We start from the raw sequence: 17769 nt of genomic DNA, 5'->3' as shown, positions 1-17769 counted from the left end.
GACTAATAACCTAAATTTTGTTTGAATCTGTAGCCAAAAGAAGGATGTCAGTTACCTCACAAACTTACCAGGAGCATCGGAAAGGCTTCGAATATTTTAGGTAGATCTTGACAAACCAGAAAGTTTCAATTCAAGGATGTGATGGGGGTGTTTCATGATGCTAAAATGTACCTAAATGATTGCCTGCATAATTATTCAAATGTACTCAAATTTGAAGTATTTGTTGTTAGGCTTATGAGAAAGTGACAAATTGTGTGATTAGATAAATTTTTAGTTAAAGTTGATTAGTTTTATAGTGTGGCCTTCAAAAAGGAGATATATCAAGATTAATGCAATCATATATCAACTATTTTTTATAATTAAAAAAATTGATAAGGAAGGCTTTTTTTGAAATTGCTGTTAAAAATTGCTAAAAATTGCTGTACTGTTAGAAAAAGTGATGATGTAAAAAGTGCTCTTGAAAAAATCAGATGATGAGATTTGATGGTGAAATCGGTATTTGATCCCTGAAAAACTGAAAAGCAGCGTTTACGAAAAGGATGGGGGTTTTACTTTTTCTAATATGGGCTTTTAAGCCAAAAACACTTTTTATAAAATTAACTTTTTAATTTTACCAAATAATATTTTAGTTGTTTTTGAGCGAAAAACTGATATTATACAAAACACGACATAGTTCCTTGTCAACTTATCAATCAATCATTACAAACAACCAATTTTAGTGTTGTCGCCTATCGTTGTTGGTTAAAGAAAAGTTATTTCAATTACTCCCACTCCCATTGATTGCGGTCATATTTCCTATTTCCTTTATCCTAAAATAGTCCATTTTTAGTTGATATGATAAATTAAGTGTTAATTATGTTAGTATTTTTGAAAAACAATACAATTTTTTGGTAACTAATAGTTTAATTAATATAATTGAATAAAATATGTAAATCTAATTGATGATAAAATAAGTGGGACGGGGGAGTAATAAGTATTATCAGAATGATTGAATAAAATGTATAAATCTGATTGGTGACAAAATAAGCGGGATAGAGGGAATAATAATTAATATGGGACTAGAAATTGGCTAATTTTTTAAAAATTGTCGATAAATCGCTTATAAATCGGTCAAAAATCGCTTATAAATTTTCAGAATTTTAAAATTGACCGACAAATCAGAAATCGGTATCTCAACCGATTAATTTCGATTTTCGAAATCTGCAACTATGTTACCATGGGTAAAACACTTTAAAATACGTGATAAGTACTGACACACCAGATACGTGAGAATTATAGACAGCTAGCCTAGCCTGCCATCATCTACTTGTACGAAGAACTGAAAGCTTCTTGTGTTCATAGACACACTTATGCAGTAGAGTTTTTTTAAGTTGTTGATTAAAATGGAGAAAGGAGTTGTTTGTGTAACAGGTGGAACAGGATATGTAGCTTCTTGGCTCATCATGAGACTTCTTCAACATGGCTATGCTGTTAATACCACTGTTAGATTTCACCCTGGTAAGTTTTTTAACTAGTTCTTTAGGTATGTTGTTAGTTCTTCCGATTTTACTATGGTATTGGTTTAGTGCAGTCATTTCGGCTCTCTGTCCTCACCAAATCCCGTGTTTCAAGCATAGCCTAATACTGTTTTCTGTACTTCCAATTTAAACCCTCACGTCCTAAAAATTTGGAACCCAAAAAATCTACGGTTATTTACATACACCCATGCCAAAACATGCCCTCACCTAAAAATTTTGATCTTATGTCACAACACCCTTTTTGGAACTACAAAAGTCTTATTTATACGGTTTTTTATTTAAATTAAAAAATACACACATAAAATAGGTTTACATTACAAGCCAACAAAAAAAACTAACTGAAAACATTTTCCATTTATTTAATATGGGAGTCCAAAAATAGTCCGTCATCTAATTTAATTCCGTTCAAAACAAAACAAACACAAGTCATTATTCCTCGCAGAAAAAAAAATTATAAATGACCCCAGAACGCCACTTGTTCTGGGTGTTAATTGAGAATCCCCGAAAGTACAGACTTTCGGAATTTTTTGAACATGTATACCAAAAATCTGAACTTCTTGTTCCATCTTGCCGTTTTGTTAAAGTTCAAGTGTTAAACTTAAAACCGAATCCAAAAGACGCTGAAAGAAAAAAAACATTAAGAACAAGTATTCTCTTTTTCAATATGATGGCCGAAAAGGACAGAGGTGTTGTTTGTGTAACAGGTGGAACAGGATATGTAGCTTCTTGGCTCATCACGAGACTTCTTCAACATGCCTATGCTGTTAACACCACTGTCAGATCTCACCCTGGTAATTTATTCCTTTGGTCGACTCTTTAAGTATGAACTGTAAATCACCTTGTGCATTTTATGTCGTGCCATAACGAATTGTTTGGTTTTTCCTTTTGTATACTTCGAGTTTGAAACTTCACTTCTTTTTTATGTGTTTAAAATTGTTCTGTTGAGGCTTGATTTTTAATCTTGTTCTTTTGGTATGTTGTTAGTCCTTCCGATTTTACTATGATAATCGTTTGAAGTTGTCGTTTTGGCTCTCTGTTCTTTCCAGATCCCATGTTTCACAATGGCCTAATACTATTTTTCAACCTGTAGACAAGAACCATTTTACTTGCCTGACCAATCTACCAGGAGCATCAGAGAGGCTTCGGATATTCAATGCAGATTTGAACTAACCAGAAAGTTTTAATGAATCAATTCAAGGATGCGTTGGGGTATTTCATGTCGCTCATAACCTAGATTATGAGGGTAAAGACGACGAGGAAACAAACACGAAAAGATCAATCAATGCAACCAACCTTAAACCTTGAGTATTTTACAGGCGTGTGTTGATTAAAAACACTAAGAACAGTTTGTAGGGAGTATAGAATACGAGTATACCTGTAGAGAAGATTACAATAACAAAATATTGAAAATATCGTTCGAGTCACGTGAAAATCACGCTCCCTTAAAACAAATAAGTCCCTTCCGTGTGGTATTTACAGTAGAAGATCGAGACTAAGACAAAAGAAGATATGCATGAAAAGAGTTAGAAGACTGGAAGATTCATAGAAGATATCTGATTGATATATTTTAGAAGACAAAAATGTATTCCATATCAATTAGAAGTTATCTTGTACATGTGTACTATATAAACACAGACTTAGGGTTTACACTATATGTGTTATCACTATCGAGAAGATTATACATTTGTTCATCACTGAGAGAGAACAACAATTCTTATTGTAACAGAGTTTATTCAATACACTTGATCTTTGTTACATACTTGTGTTAAATCGATTTGATTGTATTAACACTGTATTCAACCCCCTTCTACAATGTTATGTGACCTAACAATTGGTATCAGAGTTTATCTGTTAACACACATACAGTAAAGATCCAAACAATCATGTCTGAAAAAGCACAGACTCCAACCAAACCCACCAAAACTGAAGAAACTAAAAACACTCAAATCCACAATCAATATGAGACTATTAGGGTTCCCATAATGTTGGATATATTTGAGATGTCATGTCTAATATGTTTCATGTTTAGTTTTCAGATCTTAACAAACAGGAAATATCAGTTCTTACTGGAATCAGGACTTACTGGAAGTCAGGACTTAAGGATATCAGGATTTAAATTATCAGAAGATAATATTAGAAGATGGATATCAAAACTTAAGTACTGGAGGACAAACAGTTAAGGAAGGAAGCTGATTTACAGGAAAGAAGATCGAGACTAATACAGAAGAAGATATGCATGGAAAGAGTTAGAGGACTAGAAGAATTATATAAGATATCTGATTGATATATTTTAGGAGACAGAATTATATTTCATATCAATTAAAAGTTATCTTGTAACTGTGTGTCTATATAAACACAGACATAGGTTTACACTATATGTGTTACGATCATCGAGAAGATCATACATTATAACCTAGCAGCTCTCGTGATATTTGTTCATCACTAAGAGAGGACAGTTCCATTGTAACAGAGTTTATTATATCGAATACATCTGTTTTCTGTTACTTGTGTTCTAAATCGATTTGATTGTATTCTATACTGTATTCAACCCCCTTCTACAATGTTGTGTGACCTAACAAGTGGTATCAGAGCCTATCTGTTAACACACATACAGTAAAGATCTAAAACAATCATGTCCGAAGAAGCAGAAAATCCAACCAAACCCGCCAAAACTGAAGAAACTCCAAAGACTCAATCCCACAATCGATATGATACTATTAGGGTTCCCATGTTGAGACATTCTGAGTATCCCATATGGAAAGTGAAGATGGCTATATTTATGGAAGCTACAGATTCAGAATACCTTGACAGAATTTATGAAGGATCGCATAAGTCAACCAAGCTCTCTGTTGTAGTTGCAGATCAGCCAGCAAAGACCATACCAAAGGAGAAAAGTGAATACACAGCTGAAGATATCTCATCTATTGCCAAGGATGCAAAGGTAAGGCATTTGCTGCATAGTGTCATTGATAATGTCATGTCAAACCGTGTAATTCAATGCAAGACTGTAATGGAGATATGGGATGCTTTAGAAATAAGGTGTCAGGGAACTGATGCAATCAAGAAAAACAAAAGGACTATATTTACTCAAGAGTATGAGCACTTTGACTCAAAAAGTGATGAGTCTGGTTTGTCAAACTCTTGAATGATCTGTCACTGGTGGACAAGGAATATGATATTGAAGATTCAAATCTAAAATTCCTTTTAGCTCTTCCTGAAAGTTGGGATTTGAAAGCTACTATTATAAGAGACAACTATGCTCTTGATGAAACTACTCTTGATGAAATTTATGGTATGCTCAAGACTTATGAACTTGAGATGGATCAAAGAAGCAAGAGGCATGGGAGAAAGTCAAGGACAGTTGCTCTTAAGGCTAAGGAGGAATCCCCCAAAGTGGCTGTCTCAAAAAAAGGCAAAGGAAAGACTCTCATCATAAAATCTAATTCAGAATCATCAAGTTCTAATGATGATGATTTAGAAACTGAAAGTCTACCTGAAGTAGATGCTGATGAGGAGATGATGAAGCTGTGTGCTCTTATGGTGAAGGGTATCACAAAGATAGCCTACAGGAAATTCAGAAAGGGAAAGAAGTTTTTCAAGAAAGGTAGAAGTTCTGATAAGAAGGGATTCAAAAAATCTGAAGGTAAAGGAAGAAAGTCTGACAGAGGAGATTACTTAAATGTCAAATGCTACAATTGTGGTGAGAAATGCCACATATCTCCTGACTGCAAGAAAGGAAAGAGTGATAAAGGCAAGGCTCTTGTCACAAAGAAGAAAAGCTGGACAGACACTTCAGATTCTGAAGATGAGGAGAACTATGCCTTGATGGCAAATGCTGATACCAGTTCTGATGCTGCTAAGTTAAAGGTACCTCAAATAACTTATGCCTTTCATACTGATGATATTACTGAGTTGAGATTATATCTTAAAACCATGTTTATTAGTTACAGAGATCAAACTTTAACATGTGAAAAAATAACTTCTGAAAATCTTGCTTTTAAAAAGAGGAATGATTATTTAGAAAAAGAGTTAGTCATGTTCCATCAAACTCAGAAAGAAAGAGATGATGCCTTTTATGTTAGAGATGAACTGCTGAAAATGAGTAAATCTCTAAAAACTGAGTTAGAAAATGAGAGAGAGATTACCAGGACTTGGACTAACTCTGGTAGAGCAACTCAGGATATACTAAGTAGTGGAAACTGGAAAGAGGGCTTAGGTTATGGAGATGATAAAAGTGAAAAAGGAACTAAACAAGTTAAGCCAATTATTGTTAAACAGACTACTAAGCCAAAGGTAAATCCTGTTAAATTTGTAGCTAAGAATGTAAAGTCTGATTCTGAAAAGATGAAAGATATTGAGACAGAAGTGATAGCAGAGTCAACTTCTGACAAATTAGAACAGGATAAACAATCTGAAGTTAACATAGGCTTAATGACAAAGAAGCAACTTAAACATAAGCTGAAAGAAATTACCAGTGTGAACAAGGTAAATGAAGCTAGGAAAAATAGGAATGAAAAAGGAAGGTGTGAATAAAAGTAACAATTATATGCCTGTTCCTAATGCTCCTAGAAAGAAATGTTATAACTGTAGAAACTCTAACCATCTTGCTTCTTTTTGCAGGAAGAATAAGAATATAAACTCTTTACCTCCTAAGTCAGGAGTTAAGAGTCAGTCTGTTAGGTTTAAACCACAAAATCATTGTTTTCATTGTGGTAGTATATGTCATTCCATTTATACTTGTAAGGAATATCATGGTTTGTACTATAAATATTATCAGATAAAACCTTCTTTGGAGAAAGTTGCTTTAATTCCTTCTAGTGTAAAGTATGATGCAAAGTCTGATACTGTAAAATCTGATAAGAAAAATGTTAGCATAAACTCCGATGTTAAATCCGCTGCAAATGTTAACAAACTTAATAAGGCCAAAGGATCCATGCAAGTTTGGGTCCTTAAAACTAACCATTAGTGGTCTTTGTGATTGCAGGGCAACAGGAAGAACATCCTAGTTATGGATAGTGGATGTTCAGGACATATGACTAGAAATAAATTCTTGCTATCAGAATTTGTGGAGAAAGCTGGCCCAGGAGTTTCTTATGAAGATGGCAACATTAGAAAAACTCTGGGATATGGCAAGATCAATCTTGGGAATGTCATCATTGAATCAGTAGCTCTAGTCTCAGGACTTAAACACAATCTGTTGAGTATAAGTCAAATATGTGACAGAAGTTATCATGTGGATTTCTTTGAACAACACCGTGAATTTATAAGTAATTCAACAGGAAAAGTGGTTCTGAAAGGCTTCATGCATGGTAACATTTATGAAGCCAGACTGTCAACAAGTACTGATGGTTCTGCTATCTGTCTATTGAGTAGAGCATCAATTGAAGAAAGATGGATTTGGAACAAGAAACTCTCTCATTTAAATTTCAAAAATATAAATGAGTTTGTAAAGAAAGATCTTGTGAGAGGACTGCCAAAAATAGTATTTGCTCCTGATGGTCTTTGTGATTCATGTCAGAAGGCAAAACAAAGAAAATCTTCTTTCAAGAGAAAAACCGAGTCATCATTTCTTGAGCCTTATCGCATACTACATGTTGATCTATTTGGTCCAGCCAATGTCATGTCTATTGCAAAGAAGAAATATGCTATGGTTATAGTGGATGATTCACAAGGTACACTTGGGTGTACTTCTTGCACAAGAAGAATGAAACTGTATTTACTCTAACTGATCATGTCAGACAGCTGGATAAGTTGGTCAAAGATTCTGTTAAAATAATAAGGAGTGATAATGGCACTGAGTTCAAGAATTCGATTATGGAAGAGTTCTGCAAAGAGCATGGAATCAAGCAGGAATTTTCTGCACCTGGAACTCCACAACAAAATGGAGTTGTAGAAAAAAAAGAACAGGACTCTGATTGAAGGTGCACGAACTATGCCTGATGAAGCAAAGTTGCCAACCTATTTTTGGGCTGAAGTTGTGCAGACTGCTTGTTTTACTCAAAATGCTACACTCATAAACAAGCATGAAAAAACACCATATGAGATGGTAAAGAAAAAGAAGCCAAATCTGAAATACTTTAATATATTTGGTTGCAAGTTTTTGTTCTTAAGACTCATCCTGAACAGCTGTCAAAATTTGATCTAAAAGCTGATGAAGGAATCTTTGTTGGATATCCACTTTCCACAAAATCCTTCAGAGTCTACAATTTAAGAACAAGGGTTATCATGGAATCTATCAATGTCTCTTTTGATGATAAGAAGATTACTGGACTTGAAGATTTCTATGATCATGATCAGTTGAGATTTGAGAATGAAGATTTAAATTCTGATTCTGGAAATTCTGATGACTTAAATCCTTATCCTATAAGTGCTACTGGAGTAAGTTCTGATGTCATTGAAATTGTGGTAACAACTCCAAAGGAAAATGCACCTGTCCAGGGGGAGCAAGCTGAAGATCCTACCACATCTCAAGACTCTCGACAAGCATCAGAACCTGTCACTGACTCTTCAAGTTCTGATTCATCTAGTTCTGATGAGCCAAGTACTGATAATTTTGGAAGCTCGGATTCTTCCACTCCTGAAAAATCAAACTCTAATTATGAAGTCTCAGAGAGCATAACTACAGGGGGGCATCAGAATATACTGATGGAGACAGCATGGATCATGGGGGAGGATCCAGTTCTAGAGATCAACTTCCATCTGCAAGGAAATGGACTAAAGCACACACACCTGATTTAATCATTGGAGATCCTGAAGCTGATGTCAGAACTAAAACTGCAACTTCAAATGAATGTCTCTATCATTCCTTTCTATCTCAGACTGAACCAAAGAAAGTGCAAGAAGCTCTTCAAGATGCTGATTGGGTGCAAGCAATGCAGGAAGAGTTAAATGAATTTGAAAGAAATAAAGTTTGGACCCTAGTGCCAAGACCAAAGAACAGATCTGTTGTAGGCATAAAATGGGTATTCAAAAATAAAACTGACAGTGATGGCATAATTACAAGGAATAAAGTAAGAGTGGTTGCTAAAGGCTACTCTCAACAAGAGGGTATTGATTATGATGAAACATTTGCACCAGTTGCTAGATTAGAAGCCATAAGGATCTTTTTGGCTTATGCTGCTCACAAGAAGTTTAATGTCTTTCAAATGGATGTGAAAAGTGCTTTTCTCAATGGAGAATTGGAAGAAGAGGTATATGTTGAACAACCTCCAGGCTTTATAGATCCTAAATTTCCCAATCGTATCTACAGGCTTGACAAAGCACTTTATGGCCTTAAGCAAGCTCCAAGAGCATGGTATGAGACTTTAGCTCAATTCCTTCTGGAAAGTAGATTTCACAGAGGCACAATTGACAAGACTTTATTCTACCTCAACCATGGAAAGGACTTACTTTTGGTACAGATATATGTTGATGATATCATATTTGGTTCTACAAATTCCAAACTTTGTGAGAAGTTTGCAAAGCTAATGCAATCAAGATATCAAATGAGTATGATGGGAGAACTCAGTTATTTTCTGGGCCTTCAAGTCAAGCAAAATGATGAAGGCACTTTTATCTGTCAATCCAAGTACACCAGAAATTTACTGAAGAAATTTGGAATGCAAGATTGTTTAACTGCATCCACTCTCATGGCCACTGCAACCAAGTTAGATAAGGCTACTGGTAAATCGGTAGATATTACTAACTACAAAGGTCTGATTGGCTCCTTACTCTATCTAACTGCTAGTAGACCTGATATCATGTATGCTACCTGTCTTTGTGCAAGATTTCAGGCTAATCCAAGAGAACCTCACTTAATAGCTTTGAAAATAATTTTCAAGTACCTTAAGGGTACAGCTGATCTAGGATTGTGATATCCTAGAGAATCAGATTTTAAGCTAATTGGTTACTCAGATGCAGATTTTGAAGGATGCAAAATAGACAGGAAAAGCACTAGTGGAAGTTGCCAATTTCTTGGAGGCAGATTGGTTTCTTGGTTTAGCAAGAAACAGAAGTCAATTTCCACATCAACTGCAGAAGCAGGATATATTGTGGCATGAAGTTGTTGTGCACAGATTCTTTGGATGAAGAATCAGTTACTGGATTGTGGGTTAGAATTTTCTAAAATCCCTAGTTACTATGATAATCAAAGTGCAATTGCTATGATAGGTAATCCAGTCCAACACTCAATGACAAAGCACATCAGTATTAGGTACCATTTCATAAGAGAACATGTGGATGAAGGTACAGTGGAACTGCATTTTGTTCCAACAGATCAACAGCTAGCAGATATCTTCATAAAACCCCTATGTGAAGCTAGTTTTATAAGATTGGTAAATGAACTTGGAATGGTTTCAGGTTCTTTCTCTAAATCTGCTTAGTTTTTGTTCTCATGCATCAGACTTTATGATCAGTGTTTACAGATTGTATTATATATATATAATTTGTGCTTAATTTGAAAATTCATCAAATGCTGATTGTTATCTGATGTGGATCTATATACTCTGATAAGTGTTTTGAATGTTCTGTGACTATTCAATCCAATGAGGATAACTGTGCTAGATGCTGACCTAATAGTCTTTAACATACTAGAAATCCCATGTTTGAATTAGTTGTGTATGTGGAAACTCATTAACACAAGCAGATTCTGATATTGAGCTTAGTCAAGTTTACTTTGTGTATTTTATTACTAAGTCACAAACTAGATTCTTGTTTCTTATCTGTCAAATTCTGATGTCAGTAAATCTTAAGAATGAACTAAGTGCTGATAAGCTTCACTTATCAAAAGAAAAGAAAAGAAAAGAAAAGAAAAGAATAAAATTCAGGTACTCCTTTGAGATCTAGAGTAAATATGTGGAAGGGAATACCCAAGTGCATTGTTGGTATTAAGTAATATGCATTAGAAAAGCAAAAAAAATCTTGGTGACTTTTTACACTTTATGATTACTGGAGAAATACTCTGATAACAACATAAATTTTGATAAGCAGTCGTGACTCACTTACACTAAGAAGTCACTGTAAAAAGGAATTTCAAAAGATGCATAAAATGAGCACAAAAAGTTGAGGTGGACCATGGCATAAATTTGTTCTATAGTAGACATCATGACTGATGACAGATTTTAAGCATTTTTCTCAGTTATGCCTTATTTCTAAGATGTACTGAAGTTTATCAAACTTTAATCTTTATCTGATATTTTGCTGAATGCACACACTTTCACTCCATATGAATGATGAAAATTACTGTGGTGATTAAGTTGTTGTTGACAAACAGTTAAGTGTCATTTGCATAAATGCTGAGGACAAGTTCTGATGGAAGTTCTGATGATTAAATTCTGAAGAAAACAAGTAAGTATTTGTATGAAGAATTACATAACAAGATATTCACTTTTTGAGTGCAGAAGCCATGTTCTGATGACTGTTAACATCTGATATAAGTTAAGTTCTGATATTAAATCCTGATAGAATCCTTGATGCTTACGTGGCATTATACTTTACTTGACTTATTTGTGGTAAAATCTGAAACCTTCATATTTAAATCAGAATATATTTGGGTAGAATAAAAATAGTCATAATCATTTTGGGTTAGTGGTAAACGTGTATGTCTTGAAAACCTGCATGTGCACAGTAATTGTTAATTATTTCACGTGTCCTTTAACTCCCGCTTTAACCTTACTGGCTGTTATTATTACACATCAGGTTCTTGCGTCCCTTGATCTTCCATTGGATATTTAAACCGACTACTCATCAAAGCCAAAGTCATCTTTCATTTTCTCACAAACTCACTCTCTTTTTATTCTCATAAAAAAATGGTTAGTTTCAACTTGTTAATGAACTATGAAAGTTTCAATATAGAGTTGAGTTGTGATGACTGGCAATAGGAGTGGCATATCACCGCCATTCCTGAAGAGCTCTGGAACTCAGTTCCACAAGAGGTTCACACAAACCTCTTGTTCTTTTCGATGGACTACCACCTCCATATTGATCGTTTAGAAGAGGAAAGGAGAGAAGCTCTCCGTCAGCAAGAACGGATTATCCGTCTTGCAGTGCTCTTCGTCAGCAGCAGAAGGAACTAGTCGTTAGGCTTCTTAGACTAGGACTAAGGCTGTTGATGTTAAGAATCTTAGAATATGACTATCTTGTAATTTTTTGCATGTAATTGATAAATTTCATGAAATCTACTCATCTGATATATTAGTGAAATTTCCTTTAATTACAAGATTTGTTCTTTATTTCTCAAATTATATGACTGTGCATGTCTAATTGAAATTTGTTAATCTTTATTTCATTGATTTTTTTTTTAACTTTATCATGTAATGAATGTCTTGATTAAATTTTTGATGATTTGAGGAAACAATTAAAGCACAGGTTCATGCATCTGAACCTGTGAAAGATGTAGCTGAGAATGTTACTTCTCAGAAAGAAACAACAGCTCAAAGTTCTGATACTTTGAAAAGAAAGAAATCTGTAAGTTCTGTTGCTACTGAAGCAACTCCTTCATTGGCAAGGAGATTGAAGAAAATGAAGGCTAGGAGGTATTTGGCTAAGGCTCCATCAGAAGATACTGAAGAAGCTGAGGAAGGGGATCATGAATCTATGATCTTACAAGAACCAGTTGTCATTGAAGCCCTTTCAGCTCAAGCCAAAGATACTGCTAATGCTACAGTTGTTACCCCTCCTGTCTCTCCTATTAAAGCTACAGATGATGCTAAAGAACAAACTAAAAATTTTGAAATAGATATTCATAATTTGGATATACCTGAAGTTCTTTACCTGGAAGCTCCATCTACATCAAAGACACCAGCTCTGGAGATAAATTTTGATCCTCAGAATTTAGATGATGTTATTCCCGAATCTCCAGTTGCTTCACACACTGTTGAGCTATCAGAACAGCATGAGTCTTCCTCAAGTTCTGATGACAGTGTTTCTGCTGAGCATCCGGTTCCTAATCTGGGCAAGGAAGAATTGGTGAAGAAATTTGTTGAAAAGGAAGCACCTATTCCATGGGAGGATACTCACAGAGGTGTTGAGTGGACCAAGAAGTGGAATGAATCAGATTTTATTCCATGTTCTAAAGTTCTGACAGAGCATATTGCAAAAGCTGATGAGTTGCTCACAAATGCTGATTTTAAGACACAACTCAAGATCACAGCTCTGTCTACAAAACATCTTCAAGGTCTACATACTTCTACTCATGAAAAGGTTGATACACTCATAGAAAAAGCTGATAAGCTTGATCTACAGCTCAAGCTTGATAAGAACAGGTATATCAGACCTATTTCTGAAAAAGTTGAAGCCATTGAGAAAACTCAAGAGGAGCAACATGCCCTAATTGCTGAGTCCTGGCTAATCAAGCTTCTTAGAAATCTCAATTGGATGAAATCCAATCTTCAGTTGAACTTCTTCTTTCTCTCTTACTTCCTGATGATGCCAAAAAGGGGGAGAAGGTAGTTAAGTCCAAATGCTCACCTACTTATGAACTGAAGAAAAAGGATGATACAGGTGATGACCAGGGAAACTCTGAAAAGAGCAGAGGTCAAAGAAAAGTTCAAGGAAAATCTTCTATTCAGAACAAGTCAAGTTCTGATGTTGTGAATGCTCAAAGACTAAATCAAGTGCTGATAAACAAAGTCTGATGTCAAGTTCTGATATTCTGATTCAGCCAGGATCTGAAGACTCTCAGAAGTTTTTGCAAACTCTGATGTTAAAGGGGAAGCAGAATACTGTTTATTACAAAGATCCTAAAATCCAGACACTTGATGAGGAGATAGCTAGAAGATTATTTCTGAAACACAATCCAGGAATGGATTTAGAAACTCTCAAGGAGGAAGAAGCTAGATTTGCTGCTGAGAACACAAATCTTAAGTCTAAAGCTTCTGATGCAAAGAAACCTCCAAGGCCTAAGGAAAAAGGCATTGTGATCAAGGAAAAGTCAAATTCTGAATCTTTAAAGTTCAAGACTAGATCACAGACTGGTAGTGATCCCAAAGACAAAGAGAAAGGAAAAGTTGATGAATCAACCAAGCCACTGGACTTGAAAACTTCACAAGATCTGATGAAACCAGTGTGCAAAATGGTTCAAGTAACTGATGATAATCTTGTTGATGATGAAACTGTTCAAATTCTGAAAAGAAGAAAGATAATTGAAGAATCTAAAATAACCTATGACACTGCTCAGGTTGTTGTTCTAAATAAAGGACAACAAGGTACAAAAGAAACAACAAATTCTGATCAAGCTATCAAGACATCAACTACTGACAATGCTCAAACTGATTTGAAGAAAATGACAATTGCTGATAAGAAGAAGCTGTTATGGAAGAAAGCTACTCCAGTTGAACCAAAATCCAATCTCATGATTAATCAACTCGCTACCTATGGGTTGAGAGCCAAGCAACCTAGAGATAGAGCTGGATTAGGTTCTGACGAAGAGAAGATTCAAACAGGAGTAGAGGTTACTCTAAGAGATCTTTTCATGTTGACAGATAAACCATATGAACAAATCAAACAAAGGCACCTTGAAAAGGTGTTGTCTGCTCAAATTGTGATAGATGCTCATGACAAAGAGAATCTAAAAGAGAAATTGATCTTATTTCTCAATGATGGAAGGACTTATAGACTAGCTGATATTGATGTACTAAAGAAGTCTATCAAAGAGCTTCAACATATTCACTATCTTCTGGAAGTAAAATCTGATGTTACAAGAAGATGGTCAGGATACATTTTGAAGTCTATAAGAGATCTATTCAGAATCTCTAGTACAAAGACTTCTCATTATAGTCCAATGATTACTGAAGGTGATGGAAGAGAAATTTATATGCTGAAGAATTCTGCTAATGTGGAAGTTATTCTGAAAGGAAGATGCTTATGTTATAATGAAAACTCTTCACATCCGAAGGTTATCAGACTAGGTGATGGACTTGGAAGAACATCCATTCAAGCTCTCAGAACAGACATTTATCAAATTGGTGATAGTAAAGAAGAAAAACTGATGCAGGTCAAAGCACAGCTAGCTGAAGTTCTGAGGAAAGCTGAAGATAATCTGATAAATGATTTTGTTAAGAATCATTATAGATTCAGATTGATTCAGTGATGTTGGTAAAGCTGGATGTTTTGTAAGTTGTAGTTAATAGTCTTATTAAACTCTTATTGCATTTGAACTTAAATGTTTTTGACATCATCAAATCTATTAACTTTTACATTCTTGCCTAATTTACAAGTTGGGGGAGATTGTTGGATATATTTGAGATGTCATGTCTAATATGTTTCATGTTTAGTTTTCAGATCTTAACAAACAGGAAATATCAGTTCTTACTGGATTCAGGACTTACTGGAAGTCAGGACTTAAGGATATCAGGACTTAGATTATCAAAAGATAATATCAGAAGATAGATATCAGAAATTAAGTACTGGAAGACTAACAGTTAAGGAAGGAAGCTGATTACAGGAAATAAGATCGAGACTGATACAGAAGAAGATATGCATGGAAAGAGTTAGAGGACTAGAAGAATTATATAAGATATCTGATTGATATATTTTAGGAGACAGAATTATATTCCATATCAATTAGAAGTTATCTTGTAACTGTGTGTATATATAAACACAGACATAGGTTTATACTATCTGTGTTACGATCATCGAGAAGATCATACATTGTAACCTAGCATCTGTCGTGATATTTGTTCATCACTGAGAGAGGACAGTTCCATTGTAACAGAGTTTATTATATCGAATACATCTGTTTTCTGTTACTTGTGTTCTAAATCGATTTGATTGTATTCTACACTGTATTCAACCTCCTTCTATTGTCTTGTGTGACCTAACACATAATGAGACCTTCTGAGTATCCCATATGGAAAGTGAAGATGGCTATGTTTCTGGAAGCTACAGATCCAGAATACCTTGACAGAATTAATGAAGGACCACATAAGCCAACCAAGCTCTCTGTTGTAGTTGCAGATCAACCAGCAAAGACCATACCAAAGGAGAAAAGTGAGTATACAGCTGGAGATATCTCATCCATTGCCAAGGATGCAAAGGTAAGGCATTTGCTGCATAGTGCCATTGATAATGTCATGTCAAACAGGGTAATTCATTGCAAGACTGCAAAAGAGATATAAGATGCTTTGGAGACAAGATGCCAGGGAACTGATGCAATCAAGAAGAACAGGAGAACTATACTCACTCAAGAGTATGATCACTTTGACTCAAAAGGTGATGAGTCATTAACTGACTTATATGACAGGATTGTCAAACTCTTGAATGATCTGTCACTGGTGGACAAGGAATATGATCTTGAAGATTCAAATCTAAAATTCCTTTTAGCTCTTCCTGAAATTTGGGATTTGAAGTCTACTAGTATAAAAGACAACTATGCTCTTGATGAAACTACTCTTGATGAAATTTATGGTATGCTCAAGACTTATGAACTTGAGATGGATCAAAGGAGCAAGAGGCATGGGAGAAAGTCAAGGACAGTTGCTCTTAAAGCTGAGGAGGGATCCCCCAAGGTGGCTGTCTCAAAGAAAGGTAAAGGAAACGCTCTCATCATAAATTCTGATTCAGAATCATCAAGTTCTGATGATGATGATTCAGAAACTGAAAGTTTACCTGAAATAGATGCTGATGAAGAGATGATGAAATTATGTGCTCTTATGGTGAAGGGTATCACAAAAATAGCCTACAGGAAATTCACAAGGAGAAAGAAGTTTTCCAAGAAAGGTGGAAGTTCTAATAAGAAAGGGTTCAGAAAATATGAAGGCAAAAGTGCAAAGTCTGACAGAGGAGACAACTCAAATGTCAAATACTACAATTGTGGTGAAAGAGGCCACATATCTCCTGACTGTAAGAGAGGAAAGAGTGACAAAGGCAAGGCACTTGTCACAAAGAAGAAAAGCTGGACAGACACTTCAGATTCTGAAGATGAGGTAAATTATGCTTTAATGGCAAATGTTGATGGTAGCCATGAAACTGCTGAATTGAACGTACCTCAAACAACTTATGCTTTTCATACTGATGATATTACTAAGTTGAGATTATATCTTAAAACCATGTTTATTAGTTACGGAGATCAAACTTTAATATGTGAAAGATTAACTTCTGAAAATCTTGCTTATAAGAAAAGGAATGACTATTTAGAAAAAGAGTTAGTTATGTTCCATTAAACTCAGAAAGAAAGAGATTATGCTTTTTATGTTAGAGATAAAGTGCTAAAATTAAATGAATCTCTAAAAACTGAGTTAGAAAAGGAAAGAGAGATTATCAGGACTTGGACTAACTCTGGCCGAACAACTCAGAATTTCTTAAGTAGTGGAAACTGGAAAGAGAGCTTAGGTTATGGAGATGATAAAAGTGAAAAAGGAACTGAACAAATTGAGCCTATTATTGTTAAACAGACTGCTAAGCCAAAGGTAAATCCTGTTAAGTTTGTAGCTAAAACTTTAAGTCTGATTCTAAAAAGATGAAAGAGTCTGTAGCAGAAGTTAAGGAAAAGTCAACTTTTGACAAGTTAGAACAGGATAAACCAGCTGAAGTTAACATAGGCTTAATGAAAAAGAAGCAGCTTAAGCGTAAGCTGAAAGAAATTAGAAATGACAACAAGGTAAAAGCAGCTAGGAAAAATAGGAATGGTAAGGAAGGTGTGAATAAAAGTAATAATTATATGCCTGTTCCTAGTGCTCCTAGAAAGAAATGTTATAACTGTGGAAACTCTAACCATCTTGCTTCTTTTTGCAGAAAGAATAAGAATATTAACTCTTTACCTCCTAAGTCAGGAATTAAGAGTCAGTCTGTTAGGTTTAAGCCACAAAATCCTTGTTTTCATTATGGTAGTTTATGGCATTCCATTTATACTTGTAAGCAATATCATAGTTTGTACTATAATTATTATCAAATAAAACCTTCTTTGAAGAAAGTTGCTTTAATTCCTTCTAGTGTAAAGTCTGATGCAAAGTCTGATATAAGTTCTGATAAATAGCATGTTAGCATAAACTCTGATGTTAAATCCGCTGTAAATGCTAACAAACCTAAAAAGGCCAAAGGATCCAAGCAAGTCTGAGTCCTTAAAACTAACCATTAGTGGTCTTTGTAATTGCAGGGCAACAGGAAAAACATCCTAGTACCGGATAGTGGATGTTTAGGACATATGACTGGAAATAAAGCCCTATTCTCAGACTTTATGGAGAAAGCTGGCCCTAGAGTTTCTTATGGAGATGGCAACATAAGAAAAACTCTGGGATATGGTAATATTAATCTTGGGAATGTCATCATTGAAGCAGTA

General features: G+C 34.9%; 1 pseudogene; it reads left to right on the top strand.

Moving 5' to 3' along the window:
* The first annotated feature begins 1290 nt into the window (after positions 1-1290).
* LOC141690653 (vestitone reductase-like) overlaps positions 1291-17769 on the top strand; it is a 61095-nt pseudogene continuing 44616 nt past the window's right edge.

This window comes from Apium graveolens, chromosome 10, assembly GCF_009905375.1.
Source record: "Apium graveolens cultivar Ventura chromosome 10, ASM990537v1, whole genome shotgun sequence".
Classification (NCBI taxonomy): Eukaryota; Viridiplantae; Streptophyta; class Magnoliopsida; order Apiales; family Apiaceae; genus Apium; species Apium graveolens.
Note: the sequence above shows the minus strand (reverse complement) of the source record. Positions and strands in the feature narration are given on the sequence as shown.